This window comes from Crocodylus siamensis, chromosome 3 (genome assembly GCF_052110815.1).
Source record: "Crocodylus siamensis isolate JL-2025a chromosome 3, ASM5211081v1, whole genome shotgun sequence".
Classification (NCBI taxonomy): domain Eukaryota; kingdom Metazoa; phylum Chordata; order Crocodylia; family Crocodylidae; genus Crocodylus; species Crocodylus siamensis.
In genome coordinates, this window is record NC_143397.1 from 243,723,301 (window position 1) to 243,738,995 (window position 15,695).

Consider the following 15,695-nt stretch of genomic DNA (forward strand, 5'->3'; position numbering starts at 1 on the left):
GGACAAAGCACTTGAAAATATATTGAGGGAGCACTCCTGCAGTATAAAGGGAATGCATAGGCTGACCTAATAGGTCTTATCTAGTTTTAATTTCTGTGATATAGGTGTCAATACGATGTTTTGTCCATGCTTTGCACAGCCCCAAAGATCATAAAATATTAAAATGGCACTAGTATCGCTTTGTGCAGGGAGAGGAAACTGGCAGAGTGAAATGCTTGTGACAGCTGCGTCAACCCCCTCTTATGGCACTTGCATTACAAAGACTCCAAATGATGCTTTTATAGCTTTCAGAACCGTGCCTTCTCATGAAATAATCACACCGAGGTTTGAAGCGGGGCTGCCTGTGACATGCCCGGCTCCAAATGAAATTGATTTTGTTTTTTAATTGACCTGGTTTGTATAAGGAGAGACTCGGATTTGCCGTCAAATGCCAAAGCTCTCATTGCTGGGCTCACGGGTGGTTTTCAAACAGCCTTATAAGAAAAAAATTGCTGTTGAGGGTAATGCTACATAGCATAAATACGCAGGCGGGGCAGGCAAGGTAATGCTTGGGAAATATGAATATGGAATATTTTCCTGATCTGGGTGTGATGCTCGTCCTATCACTGGGGGAAGCTCACTCATTTTCCCCTTTGAGTATGGGGTAAAAGTGAGCCTGACTTTCTTGAGTAGTGTCTCCTTAGCCTACTCCATCCCAGAACTAGTACAACCATGGGAGCAGATCTGAAGGAGAAGCATGCCATCCCTCCTGGAGTTCAGCGCCATGCCTGCCCACAGCTGCATTACATTTTCTGGGGAATCAACTCTGTCCTGGGAAAACACCAGCCGAAGGGGCTTTATGGAACATCTGCCATTGGGGAAGTCCCTGATGGTTAGAGATACACTTTCAGGAAGTTGGAGTAGGTATCAAGAGCCTGGAGAGGGCAGAAATGATGGAGGGAGGACCTTGCATCTCTGTTAGACTCTCTGAAACCCATGGGGGAAGATGACTGCTCCCTTCCAGGGACAACCTTCCTATTTGCAACACAATATCGGAGGAGTCTGGTTTTTTTCTCATTTTCCCCTTCTCCCTGGCAGGTATTTCCTTAGGATGCTGTATGGGAGCTTAGATGCCTACCTCTAGCTAAGTTTATTGAGCACAGACCTGGGTAGGAGGAGCAGAAATGGCTTTATGCAACTTCTATGTGTAGCCCTTTGCTTCCGTTGGGCTATGTGACTCCCTGGACATTTTAGAGAAGTCGCAGGGCCTCAATGACTACGAGGAACTTCGGTGGCTGCTGAGAATGGCTCAGATTGCAGTCCTGCTTGGATCACAGCCCCGACCTGCTTCCTAGACTAGGGACAGGTATGTGGGCTGGTGCAGCACTGGCGTTGTTTTTTCCTGTGCCATTGGAGAAAGCCCTCATGCAGAGGAAAGCTCAGGTAGTCAAAGAGGTCAGCTTTAAAAGCATGTTGCAGCCTGGGAGTTGCACAGAAAGCAGAGCAAAGATGAGGGTCTGGCTCCCTGTTTTATGCTTTTAATTTCTGCCAACAGATATGAGATGGGGAAATAGAGAAGATGAGGAGGAAGCAGACACATCCACAAGCTCTGAATAGGAAGCCCTTGTGCAATAATAGCATTGTACATCATATCTTCCAAGAACTTTATAACCACTCTGGCACTAAGCCGAGTCAACAATGAATCAGGGAGAAACATTAGAAGAACATCCCACTGGTGGAAGAAAATCTCTTGTCACTTGGACTATGGGAAGTGATCTTCCTATTTGCCTACAGTCAACCAAAGTAGGCCTAAAACTATCTTACCATCATATTTCCGTCTCTGTGAAAATAGTGCAGAGCAAAGGGTAGGAGCAGTGCAACAGCCTAAAAGTTGAAGGTGTCATCCAATAAGTGGAAAAGCATGACAAGTAGAGTCTGACCAAGAGTGAAACTGGTAGGCTGCAAAATGCTGCCAAAATACTTCAGACCCTCAAATGGAGACACCGGAAGTACAGTGGTACTTCTTTACAGAGTGAAGCTATTGGTTAGCCCAGGGACAATGAGGGTTTGCAGACTTGCAGCGTACGTATAGGTTCATTTGTGCAGGCCCGATGAAATGCTCCAGGTATTTGCAGTAGCTTATATTTCAGAGGGTGCTGCTGCTTTGTTTGTCCGTGTGAGACCACAGATATGCTCTAGCTGTGTGAAGAAGCAGAGGCCTTTGAAGTAAAAGCTGCAGCAAACAGCCTAGCCACTTGTCATTCATTCACAACCAATTGCAAACTAAATGGGCTGTGAGCCATCCAGGTAATGAGTGCTCAGGTTTCTGCTGCACACACGGCTCTGCTGCCTTGCTAGCTGGATAATGCAGGCAGGGACCACACTCAGCTGGTTTCTTGGGTTTCTATCTCAAGATATGTCTTGGGTGTGATTCAGTGACAGGCCTGGATTGGAATGATGCCTTGCTGGGCAGCATATTGTTCAGTACTCTTGTCTATGAAGTGCAGGGAGGAGATAGTCATGATATTTTTGAGAGCAGCGGAGGGAATGGGCCTGGAAATGCCTTGCTTCCAGAAGGGCCACCTTTGGCTAGCTTCAGTCATTGCATTACTACCTGCAGGGTCAGTTTCCAGGCACAAGTGATCATTGTTTTAGTTTTCAGTAGTTTTGAATGGCTCCGATGAGTTGAAAACCAGGGTAGGGGACTTGCTTTCTGTGAGAGATTTCGCCATATGAGTTGAATGAGTGAGATATTTCACCGTATGAGTTCGGGGGCTGGACTCGATGATCTTCTGAGGTCCTTTCCAGCCCTAATGTCTATGCAATCTATGAATGTGCCCATGGGAGTCTAAGCCTAATTTTTGTTTGTTGAATCTGCTGAACCCTAGCTTTAATTTATGTTCAAAATACATCCAGTGCTGAGCAGCGTGGCAGCACTCTTACCCACATCAGGGACTTGAATAATTTTCCTTTTATGGCTGCACTCAGACAAAGACAACACTGTCTGCTCATGTTTCCTTCCTTCCTTCTGGTCATGTCCCAAAGGCAATAGCAGAAGAGGGGCCAGTAAAGGACCCTCCATGCCAGCTCCATTCTCCAGGAGGCTCCATGCAGTGTAGGTCTCACCCCCCAGGACTGGATACACTGATTTTAGGATTTCCTAGAGTCATCCAGAGGTGAAAAGCAGTTTCACCATAGCAGGGGTTCTTGTCCATCCTTGTAAATGATAAAGCGGGTTTAAAATAAACTGTTAAATATAGATCCTGATAAAGTGAGCAAACGTGAAATTTTTCTCACGTGGCAATTAAACTAGCACCTAGAGATGGCTCTTTGACATTTTTATTTGGGCAAATTTATATTCCAGTCAGCCATGATCATATGAAGGAATGGAGTGCCTTTAGAGGCATGTGTTTTGCAGTGGACTCGTTGGAAGATTTCCTCTGGATGGAGAGTGAAGGTACATAATGAAGACCCATGGCAAAGGTCTCTCTGGGGGAAAAAAAAAGATTGCCTTGAACATCTACAGCAAAATAGATTTATGCCTTTTTGTTGGAGTTGATTATTTTTTTTTCTTGTTCAATATTTCACCTCTCATAAATGTTAATACAAAAGATATGGGGAAAATGGGATATTATCAAAATGTATTGGAAGATATATTAATAATTTGCTCTGTAACAAATGGAATCAAAGCATCATTGACTGAAAAACTGTCCTACACAAAACTGGCCTTAGGGGTGGGTGATGGCCCAGAGTGTCATGGTCAGGGGATGCCAAATACCCCAGCGCCCTGCCCACCCCAGTTGATCCCTGCCCCAGACAGCAGGAACAGTTCCCAGCCCAGCCAAGCTGCTGTCTCCCACCCCCACAGGGTCCCCTCATGGACCCCAGGCTCAGCCATGTAGGGCAGTGCCCCTGCCCCTCCCCTATCGCCCTGAGATCCCAGCGTGGCGTGGTGCTGGGAGGGGCAGGCGAAAGGAGGCCGAGGGTGGACTGGACCAGTCCAGCTGCCTCCTGGTTAACTCTCAACTTTCCACTCCTGCGTCACACAAACTTTCCCTTCCTGGCCACTGGCTCCACTTCTCTCCGCTCCACTCTGTGTGCCCGTTTTGGCTTGGCCCGTCCCACCCTGCACCCTCTGGGGCACGGAGCAGGTGTGCGTCCCACTCTGCTCCAGTCTCCCCTATGCATGGCCCCAACCCCATGCTGGGCTCAGACTTGCCATGCCCATGCCTTGCCACAGCAGTCCCCTGGGCTCAGCCTGCCCTGGCAGACCACTGTGGGGCAATGTGGAGCTGGGGCAATATTGTGTGCCCACAGCTTGGGAGCAGGTGTCCTTGAGGCTGCTGCTCAGCAGGAGCCAGGCTAGGCAATGGCAGGCTGGGTCGGTGGCGCCTGCTCCAGTCCTGTGTCCCTACCCACCTGCCTCTGCCTGCAGCAGCCTGCTTAGGTAGGGGTGGGGAGGCTCCAGGGAAGGAAGGAGGTGCAAAATACAAGTTTGCCCAGGATGCCATTTTCCTGAAGGCTGGTTCTGGTCCTATATCTAAGATACCTGAAAGGTACCTAAAACCCGTGGCTGCAGTACCATAGCAAAGGGGGTGGTGGGCAAGCAGGGCGACAGCCCCGGGTGCTGAAGCAAAGGGGAGCTAACAGGTGAGTTGCAAGTTGATATTTTGTGAAAAATGTTGGCAGATGTGGCTGATAAATAAATGCTGCATGTATGTGTGCAGCTGCAGCATGCACATGGCCAGCCTGGCAGCTTGGAAGTATCATCTGGCTGGTGAGTGGGTTGTGGGGGGGGAAGGGGCATGGGGGGGTGCAGATCGAGGCCCTCCAGTGAGGGAGGAGGGGGGCTGGGACTGGGGCAGGTGGGGTGCAGGACGAAGCTGCAGGCGGTTCATCTGGGGGGCATGGGGAAAGGGGGGGCAGGTCCCGCTGTTGCTTGCACCCCCGGGCAGGTCTGGGGGTCGGTTGTGTGCCCTGGATCTGTGTGCAGGGCAAGGGCAGGCTGCCACTGCGGACTTGCACTGGGCACAAAACTTCCTTGCTGTGGTTATAATATCAAAAGTTATCCCTGTGTTATTCTTAGCTTTGTGAGGTAGGGAGGTGCTCTTATTTCCATTTGATGGAAAAAGGCCTTGGTCACACAAGGGTCTGAGTGTCACAGGCAACTGGTGGCGCAGCACAGACTTGAACCCAGGTCTCCCAAATCTTAGGCTAGAGCTTTGAATGCTATGGCATCCTTTCTCCTAGCTATAGATGTACCAATACTTTTTCTGTATTTAATAGCTCAGTTTGTACCATTCTCTGGAATTTAACTTGTATAGTTAACACATCTGAATGCAGCCTCTTATTTTTGTTATCTCTTTTGGGCTTGCAAGTGGGTGCAATATAGTTGTATGTACACTGTTCATACTGTTGCCTGTTTTGGTGTGCAACCACATATTTTGCATATATAACCCAGGCACATGTTTTTGACAGTTGAGAACTTGCTCCATATACCAAAGACCTGGTGCACTGGTATCACTTGTCACCTTAGCAAAAAAAGGATGAAGCAGGCAAAAATATGTAACAAAAGTCCCCTGGTCTGAGAGAACATTTTTAGAACAGTTTATCTTGGAGGTCTAATCCTCACAAGTCTTCACTCTTTAGCACAAACCTTGTACTCTACGTGTCTTTCACAGCTCCAAAGAGGCATGTTCAGAAACTTCCAAATGATTTATATTTCTGAAGTACTAGTATGTGAAGGATTTTTAATACACACCAAACATTTTAGAGAGGACTGTTAGTATATTATCAGTTTTGTAGCAGCTGATGAGTAATTTGATTTACATGAAAGAAAATGGGGAAAGCTGCATGAGTAAGAAGAACTAATGAAACGCTGAAGAAAGAAAATAGTACTGTGTTACCAAAAAAAAAAAAAAAAAGATCTGTAGATTGACAAGAAACCAGCCAAGTAGTTTGAGGAGCTGTGAGTAATGAATTTAGTTGTGGTGTGAGACATGTTCCATTTTTAATGGTATCTTTACTGGGAATGGGGCCTGAACCAAAACTGTATATTGGAATATCTCAGAATATTGAAGAGACCTATATATCTGATTCAGAACATACCAGTGGGTCCCTGCTACTTGAATGGATTGATTAAAAACACTGGATCTGCGTCCTCTGCAGTGCAGCAGGTAGGGCCCGGCACAGGAGGGCAGAATGGGGCCAGGTGGGGAAGCTCGTTGCTGCTGTGAGCCCCACATCACCCTGGCAAGGTGTCCCCTGCAGACCCAGGAGCAGCAAGGGTGGTGGCATGGGGTTGTGCCCCTTGTTGCTGCTGGGTGGGCAGTGGATGCCTCACCAGGGTGACATGGAGCTCGCAGCAGCAAGGAGCTTCTACTCCTGGCTCTGCTTTGCCCTGCGGCTCCCAGTCCTGCCCACTGTGCCATGGAGGCCCTGGGGCAGGGCAGCGGGGCGGAGAGCCTGAGCCTGCAGGGGATAACCTGCCCCGGCCCCTGCCTCACACATATATCTGGAGGACATGGGTCCCCCCTGCTCCCTTGGGAGTGTGTGCAGCAGCAGGAAGCTGCCCCCCCTACCCCCCAGACGGCCTACCTGCAGCCCCGTCCCACTCCCCATTGGGGCCTGGTGGCCACACATTCCTGCCCTGGGCCTCAAACCCCACGCACTGCCTGCCTGGGCAGCAGCTCAAGCCCCAGCTCTGCCCAACTCTCACCCCGCCTATGGAGGCCTCAATCCCCCTCCCCCCACAAACTTACCTGTGGGAGTTGCTCTTCAGGCTGCCTGGGACCATTCTAATATTATAAAAGCCTTAATCTGTCTCTCTGTCCATAAAGCTTTATTCGCACTCTGATTGGTTGACAAACCAATGCTGGCTGACAATCCATGACGGCGGGGACACAGGATGGGGGAGGGGCAAAGCAGGAGCAACTGGCTTAGCCGCCCCCACCCTGCTCCCTGGAGGCGGTGGCAATGGAGCAGATGGAACGGGGAGGGGAGGCCAGCAGCGCTGGTCTTGCCCCCCCGCCCTTCTCCCTGCAGGTGGCGATGATGGGGTGGGGTAGGGGGTGAGGCCACTGGAGCTGGCCTTGTGTCCCTTGTCCTTGCTCCTCGGAGGTGACAGCAATGGCGGTGGTGGTGTGGGGGGGGATTGGGATGCCTCAGGGGTAGGGGGAGGCCAGCATCCCTGGCCTTGGCCCACCCCTACCCCCTTTCATCGCTGCTGTCTTCAGGGCTGACATTGGCCTCCATGGCGGCAGTGGGGGTAGGGGGGACAGGAGAAGTGCCATGGCAGCAGTGGAGGAGCGGACAGGAGGAGTGGGCCTGGGCGTGACACGCGGGTGAGGAGGAGAAGCAAGCCCGAGCAGGGGAAAAAGCCATCCTGCCGCTGCAGTTGAGGGTGGGAGCAGGCCTGTCTTGATGTGGCCTGATGAGGCAGCGGCTGGGGGGAGGTAGGAGTGAGCCTCCTCCCTCCCCTTGGACCCGGGTCCACTCCTCCCGCCCCCCCCCCCCGCCGGGTCGGCCCAGGCCTGTTGCCCCCCCCGCCCTCGCCCCCCCCCCCCCCCATGGTGGCCCAGCTCCTCTCCACCCTCAAGTCTGGTCCTCCCCTGCATCGGGCCCAGACCCTCTCCTTCCTTCCTCCCACCACTGCAGTGAGGATGTGGGGAGTGGACCTGGCCCCCAAGCAGCAGGAGGGAAGCGGGGAGCAGGCCCAGATGGGGGGGGCATGGGGCTCTATCCCTGCCCGCTCCACTCCTGTCATTCTTGATGGGCATTTGCCTAGTGTTCATATACATACACATGGTGCCCCTGCCTGACCACCCTCCTCCCACTCCCCCTAGCCCCTTGCAAGCTGGTACTCAGCCAGCCTGAAGAGAGCTCTTTGCAAAAGTGCTAAATCTTCATGTTTCTCCATTAAAATGAGAAATCCATGTTTTTCTTAGGTAAAAGGGGAAATCCGTGTTTTTTCCCATTTTTCTGTGGGAAAAAGAAAACCCAGATCCCTGGTTATAGTAGATGTTTGATTTTTAGTATATGATATTTTTTTTTATCTATAACTTGTTAATACGATATCTTCTGAAAGATTTTATGTCTGCAGCCCTTGACAGTTCACAAAAGCTTGTTAAGTGGCTGGCCAGCTGAAATAATTGCTCACCCCTGGTGTAGAGAAACATTGCTCAAATGCTCAAGCACAGTTCTCTTACTCAGCAGCTGAGAGCTATAAATCTGCAAATATTCTTTTACATTTCTGTTTTTTAAGTGGCAAACACTCTCTGTTAGTCTTCCAAAATTCAGTCTCTGGACCTTGCTGCCTAGAGGTGTGTCAGCTTGAAATCTTGCAAGAAAGTGAAGGTGAATCAACTAAAATCTCATTGTTGGCTGATTTTTCTAACCTTCCTAGAGGTCTCTGAGTAATATCTTGTTTAGGACCTTAATGAAAAGAGAAAAAAGTACTCCCAAGTGTCCAAAAAAATGTCATGGCAAACCCTTTGTGAATAATAGCCTTGAAGGGAAACACTTAGCCTTGTCTCTGCTTGCTTGTATTAGGTGACGAGGGTCATAATCCAAGGCATCGACTTATTCTGTGTTGTGGGAGAGAGTGATCCGTCTTCTGTGTGCCTGTGCATGTACTCATGCAAGTTGTGGTGCTGTATGGTCTTACCAGGTAATATATGTTGATGCTTCACCTTGCACCACCTGTTTTACATATGAAAGACTCCTGTTTTATTAGTAAGAATTTTCCACACACCCATCCCTGAAGCACATATGTGTCAGGTTTATGGAGTAAATGGGTTGGGTGGGTGCTTTTGGCTTTCTCCACTTCTGAGTTGTGGCAGGTATTGAGCTCTACTGGGTGCACCTGCATGAGATGCTAACTAAGCAGTAGCCTAATAACACTGCACAGTAGTGTGCTAGGCAAAACCTGTGCTAATACACTACTGTGCAGTAGTATTAGGTTACTATGCATTTAACATCCAAAAAAACCCATGTGCCGGTGCTACTGAGTAGTAGCACAGTTACTGCGCATGGATTTAGTATTTGGTTATCCAAGTACTAAACTTAATGTGCAGTAACTATGGCGCATTAATGAATGTGTAGACACACCCAATGACTGTTAACTGCTTTGAACTTCTGCCTTGTGAATACTGCAGCCAAGCACATTATCCAGGTAGCCATGGTAACTTTCTTGAGGGAGTGATTTAAGTCAGTGCTATTAAATATTCTCTGTTTTCTGTATATTGGAAAAATGGTATCCCATGCATGGGGGATGCCTTCCTTGTAATTTAGGGTTGCAGAGCTCTTCCCTGTATCTCCATCTCATGCTGATTCTGTTTGTCTTTACCCTTCACAGCAGCTTTCGGTCCTGCCATGCCTGGGGTAAGTCCCTAGTTTCCTTTGATAGTAGCATGATTTGCAAGTCAAGGTCAGACTGTAAAGGCAGGGTAGATATGAACCTTTATAGATGAACTAAATATGAGAGAAAATGAACACAAGCTTTCACGAGACCAAGGTCACTTCATCAGACCCCAAAAACAAAGACAAAGCTTGGGGAAAAGTCCACTGTGGAGTCTAGCTCTCCTTATTCCCAGGCCTGTGTCTTAACCAGCAGGGTATCTGGCATTTGCCTGTATGACTTTGAGAGCAAGACACTTTTCAGAACTGAAAGTGATCGCAAGGGGCATAAACAATCTATATGCACAATTCCCATTGTCTTCAAGAAGATGGCCAATGCCTGGAGTGGTTGCTGGGCTGGGCTAAGAATTCATAAAAGGCCATTCGGTGAATTGTTCTGCTAACACTGTGGCTATTGGTTACCTAAGTAAAAGCCAATTTGGCTCAGGCAAAGACTTGACTCATTTTAGTAGTATCGCCTTTACTCTAGGGTTAACCGCCGCGGAAACATGTGGTTTTGGTAGCATGTTGAATGATTCTGATGCTTAGTTTTAAGTATTCAATATTCAAAGCATTCAAGTATTTATTTAAGTATTCAGAGCATACAATGCATACTTGTAATGAGCCTTTCTCAATAAAGTTTGGTGCCCATGACAAAGCCTGCAGCAGCAGCCTGCCCTCACCCCATGCACAGACCCAGGGGGCACATGCTCCCCCCCCGCCCCCTTCTTGCCCAGGAGCATAGGTGGAGAGAGAAAACGTTATTTGGTGGGGCTGAGTAAAACTTAAACTTAAAAGATATTTCTACACATGCAGACACAGACACTGCTCAGCAGGGGGGAGTGGGGGCAGGGAAGGGTCATGGTGGGGCAGCTTGAGGTCCCTGCAGTGAGGGAGGGAGTGGGTCAGGGGCTGGGGTGAACAGGACCCCAGGGCAGGTTGTGGGAGGGTCACAGCTCAGGCAGCTCATCCAGGGGTGTGGGGGGCTCCCACTGCTGTGCGTACCCCTGGGGTGGGGATGCAGGGCATGTGCCCCCCTGGATTTGTGTGTGAGGTGAAGGTGGGCTGCTGTTGTGGGCTGGGGCTCTGTGCCCCTCTGCCTCTGCCCTGGCAGCTGTGTGATGCCAAGTGTCTCCTGTGCACTGCTGCATCAAGGCCCCTGCCCGCCCAGCGACGGGAGGCACGTGGCATTGTGCGGCTGCCGGGGCAGAGGCAGCGGGGTGCAGAGCCCCAGCCTGCAACAGCAACTCGCCTCCTCCCCATGCCCAGATCTGGAGGGCACGTGCCCTTCATGTCTGCCCTGAGGGTGTGCACAGCTGCAGGAGCCCTCTGCACCCCTGGACAAACCACCTGGGCTCTGACTCTCCCACAACCCACCCTGAGGACCTGTTCACCCCAGCCGCTGCCCCACTCCCTCCCTCCCTTACTGCAGGGGACTTGATCTGCCCCCCCCCCCCCCCACAACCCTTCCCTCTCCCTTACACACTTACCTGATGGGCAGTGTGGGTGGGTAGCAATATCTTTTAAATTTAAGTTTTACTCAGCCCCCCAAATAAGATTTTCTCCCTCCACCTATGCTCCCAGGCAAGCACGGGGCGGGGAAGGGGAGTGGCATGTGCCTCCCGATCTGTGTGCAGGGCGAGGGTGGGCTGCTGCTGCAGGATTTGCCCTGGGTGCCAAACTTCAGTGCTAAGGCACTGCCTGTTGGCACCCCTTCGCTTTGGCACCCTGCTTGTCCTTCACTTTGCTATGGCACTGCCTGGTGCTATGATAGGTATGGTGTCCCTTCAGCACTGAGGGGATACCTCAGTGAATTCTCCTGATCTTTCTTTCAGTTGTTCATATCCTGTGTTGGCTTCTCAAGACACAGCTGTATCCAAACCCACAGATCTCTCGATCTGAACACCAGTTTGGATCCACAGCCACAGACAGACATTTAAAAAAGGTGCAATGAGGTCTAATGCACAATCCTAACGTTCAGTCTACCTGCCCCCACACCATGTTGCTGGTGCAGGGGAAGCCTGGGATCATGATCAGGGAATTTTGTATCTGGGATTTTGACCTAAGCCCGTATGTAGAATGACAGTTCTACAGCGTGTGTGGTGACTTTTACCTGAGGGTCTCAAAGTACTCTAAAAATTAGTCCTATTCAAAAAGTCTGCACCTATGCAATTAAGTGGTGCTATGCAGTTAAGTGGTGCTTAGCCTTTGTGTGGATCTATTCCTACGAGGGTGAATTTCACACCTGAATGGATTAAGCATCCTGAGGCCAGGAAGCAGTGTTATCTCCTTAAAAAATGTGAAAACTGAGATGAATTTGGTTTGAGTAAGGCCACATGGGAAGTCTATAACAAAGCTGCAAGCATAATCCAGATCTCCTGTTTCCTTTTTCTTGACCACAGGGCCAAATATTGAAACTGCCATTTAATTTCTTTTTTTTTTTTTTGGTATTGGTCTGCAACAAATTTAAATTACTTTGCTTACAAAGGACCGTAAGAAACCAATGACCACGCTTTCATTGTTTTTGCTGCACTCTGAATGCCATAGGCTTGGTCTGAGCTGTATCTTTCTAATTACTACCGCTGGGATTAAAACATAAAGAGCGCTTTTCAATACACTAACATTCGGAACAAAATGTCAGGCACTGTTTTCCGAATTAGCCTCCTCTTTTGCTCCAATTGCTATCTATCTAGCTCTTTCCTCATAGTATGACTGGAAATTTGCTCTCTTGTTCATCTCCTTGGCTTCTCCATTTGCCAGGATATATACACACCATGAGAAGTTCTTAAAATATTAATGGAGATGGGGTATTGATTCAGGTCAGCGTTTTACTTTGGGCCTATCTCTAGCCTGCACTACATGAGACCATCTGCAGTCAACTGGTATGTCACACATGACACCAGCCTGTAAAGGAACACGTGGCTATCTGTTCAGTGGTCACTGTTAATGGAAGAGCCATTTCATTTATATCCTCAGGCCAACCACATTTCCTACCAGCATGTTCCCACCCTCCCCCTTTGGCTGGTGAAGGGACCTTTTCTTTGCCTTCAGGCCCCATGAGAGGCCCCCTTTTCAAAGGGCTGCCAATCAAGCCGAGACTGAGACATTCATGTGAAGTGTGGAATGAGGTCTGTCTGATTATAACACAGGTTCCCTTCAAAGATGAAAGGCCCGAGCTAAATCCATTGGAAGCACCATTGTTGTTAGCTTCCCCACTGGACTCTGATGTATCATTTCTTGCATGCCACCAATCTTCACTTTTAATTGGCATATTACTGAATGTGATCCTGAATCACAGCCTGATTGAACCCCGCCTCCCCCTTGTTACAAGCCTTTGTCCTTGTAACAAACAGGAGAGTGTGCAGGATACACAATCTTCCATGGCCAGACCCTTGGCTGAGGTAAATTGGTGTTGCTCTCAAATTCAAGCTTTGCTTTGCTAATTAAGAAATAAATAAGCAATAGATATGCTCGGCTACTTTACACCAGCTGAAATGCTGCCCCGTCGTTTTTAGCAAAGCTTCCTATCATTCATTAGCCTGAAACTGCATCTGTATTTTAGGTCGCAAGGTTTTACAGTGATTCATGGAGAGGAGAGATGGAGTCTGTTGGGCAAAGAGAAAGGTTAGTCAAATATTTGGCAAGGGAATGTTGTAGCTCCCATTTAGTGCAACTGATTAGGATCAGGAGCCTTATCTCCCATTCCACAGGAAGTGCGGCACCATGTGAAGCTGTCAGCTGATGAAATATTCATGGCAGAGAAACCAGTGCGACATCATGGAGACCTGATGAAAGCCAGAGGGTAAGGACAAATAATAAAGGGACTGCGCTATAAATGGACAATAAGATGTGGCAGCCTCTTGATGAAGATTAGGACAAAGAAGAACAAATTTAAGGCTGGTTTAAGGGGAGAGAATATGTCAACACGTCAAAGTAAAACAAGACACTGGGAATAAAATGGGCCCATTAATAAATCATAGCATCGTTGGGTTGGAAAGGACCCCAAAGGTCAGTTAGTACGTCCCCTGCATAGATGGGAGATGCAGTATGAGAGTAAAAAGCAACAAAGAAAGTGGGTTTAGGATAACCAAGGTCCAGTTCTTTCAATCTTTGGCTATAAACAGATCTTGTCCTTGAGACAGCTGATCCAGATTTGTCCTGAGATGGCGGATTCATTTCACTGGGTGACACAGATGTCTCCCATTGTCCCAAACTGGGGTGCAGTAGCGCTATATGTGTGCCTGGGGAATCCCCTGAAACCTGGGCAGATGCTCTGGGGACTCGGGGGCCAGATCCTGCCCAAGAATTCCCTGGATGTGCCTGCCTGGGGCTGGAGACCATGTGCAGCTTCTGCGCTCTTCTACTATAAAGCAAACAGACATCCACTGCAACAAAGTGGCACAAAAGTTTACCATCTACTGTTGCAGCTGCCATTTTGGGCATTTGTATCACAACAAGGGGTATGGGCATCTATTTGCTTGGGCTTTGTGCTGCCATAAAAATAGACTATGAGGCATCATATTTTACTCTGTGAACAACCTCATGATTTCTTGTGATGTGTGGTGCTGCTCAGTGGGACAAATTCTCTACTGGTGCAAATCCATGTAGACCGATAGAAGTGAATAGCATTATACCAATTTATGCCAGCTGAGGCTCTGGCCTAATATGGCAGCTTTCCCAAGCAATAGCTTCCTCTCCCCTTTTAAAGTGGCGAAAATCTTTGTTTGACCAGACCTAGTAATTGGATTCAAGACATTCACCACAAGTCGAGCCTAACCTAAACAATTTCTCCTTGGATGCTTATCTTGCTGGGATCCTATGACCCCAGCTGACTTCCTGCCCTTTGGGCAGGGAGCTGGACTCGATGATCTCCCGAGGTCCCTTCCAGCTCTGATGTCTATGAAATCTTTTCCTTTCTCTTTGTCTCTCCCCTTTAACGCCTTATTTGGGGAATCCCTGGCCTCATAGTCAATTTTTTTGGTCTCCAATTTAGAAGAAGAATTCATGAAAAATTGCAGACATTTGAAAAGCATCAGTGGTAAATGTGACCTGGTGGACAGGAGAGTAGTCAGCTATAGGTTTGGTGGCAGAAAGCCAGTATGCTGCAATGTTGGGTTGCACACGTTGGCACAGACACGTGAAGAAGGCTGGAGAAGGAAGACAGTGGTGGGACCACGCTGAAGAAGTCAACAACAGGGTAACAAAAAAATGGAAGAGAAGTGTCTCTCATGCCCCCTCGTGATTGCCCTTTTGGCTACCGAGACAAGGTAATAATTTAATTTCCTCTTTGCTAGAAGAGGAACCATCTGAGGGGTTTTTTTCATGTGCTTGTATGCTATTTTGAACAGTGGGAATTAATCTTCCCCTTAGGGTACTGCATCCACTTCAGGTCACAAAGAGACCCCAACATATTAGAGGGAAGCCAGACAAATGCGTGCGGCAGTGGTGGTGACATGGGATTAAAGAACACGTGTTTAAAACACTAAATTCAGCCGAAGCAAATGATGAGTGTCTCTATGTATCTGAAGGGACTGAACAATAAGGCAGTATTGTTGCAAGTCATGCAAAGGGATGATTGGAGCAATGCAGTGAACCAGTACAAAGGAAAATGTCGGCTGAATATCAAGAAATCTTTCCTAGCAGCAAAGCCTATTATTAGAGGCGAACAGGCTCCCGAGGGAAGTGGTGAATCCCCCATTGCTTCAGACCTTTAAAGCCAGATTGGGCAAAGCACTCAGAAACAGTGTGGAGAGCACTTCTTCTGTGATGGACTAGATGACCTCGCAGCTATTTTCACTGCTCTATTCTTCTTAATTTTGAACAATAGTGCAGTGAACCAGTCACTACCTTTCAACCACACTTCTGGGCAAACAAATCCAGGAGAGTGGCTGTTTGCCTGGAGGTTTCTCTCCACACTCTTAAATGGGGCTTGTGCCGAAGGTGGGGTATTTCTAATCCAAAGCAGAATCACGTACCTATTAACAACTAAGTAGACGTGTCTGGTTTTCCTTTTTGAATGAATATATGGCCCAAGGTATGCTCTACAAAGGCAGCAAAAAAAGGTCCTTCTCTCTACCTCTGAGAAAATGCTGGACCTGGAGCTAATCCTACAGTTACCTCTTCTGATCTGATACATGTTAGCCTTGGAGAAAGACAATGATTGAAATTTGAGAGGAAAATATTGTGAATAAACCAAGTGGGATTCTATATATAATTCCCGTGTATTATACCAACAAACATGTAGTACTCTGCCACATGATTGACCTTCTCCACTTCAATTCCACAGATAAATAAGGATAAAATGATATCAAGCTGGAAAT

At 48.3% G+C, this 15,695-nt stretch overlaps 1 long non-coding RNA gene across 1 annotated transcript; it reads left to right on the forward strand.

Moving 5' to 3' along the window:
* The first annotated feature begins 8,369 nt into the window (after window positions 1–8,369).
* On the forward strand, window positions 8,370–15,667 carry LOC149869632 (uncharacterized). The gene is made up of 4 exons (XR_016441121.1): window positions 8,370–8,647; window positions 9,335–9,360; window positions 12,938–12,999; window positions 13,086–15,667. It is a non-coding gene; the product is annotated as an uncharacterized LOC149869632 (long non-coding RNA).
* Window positions 15,668–15,695: the final 28 nt, after the last annotated feature.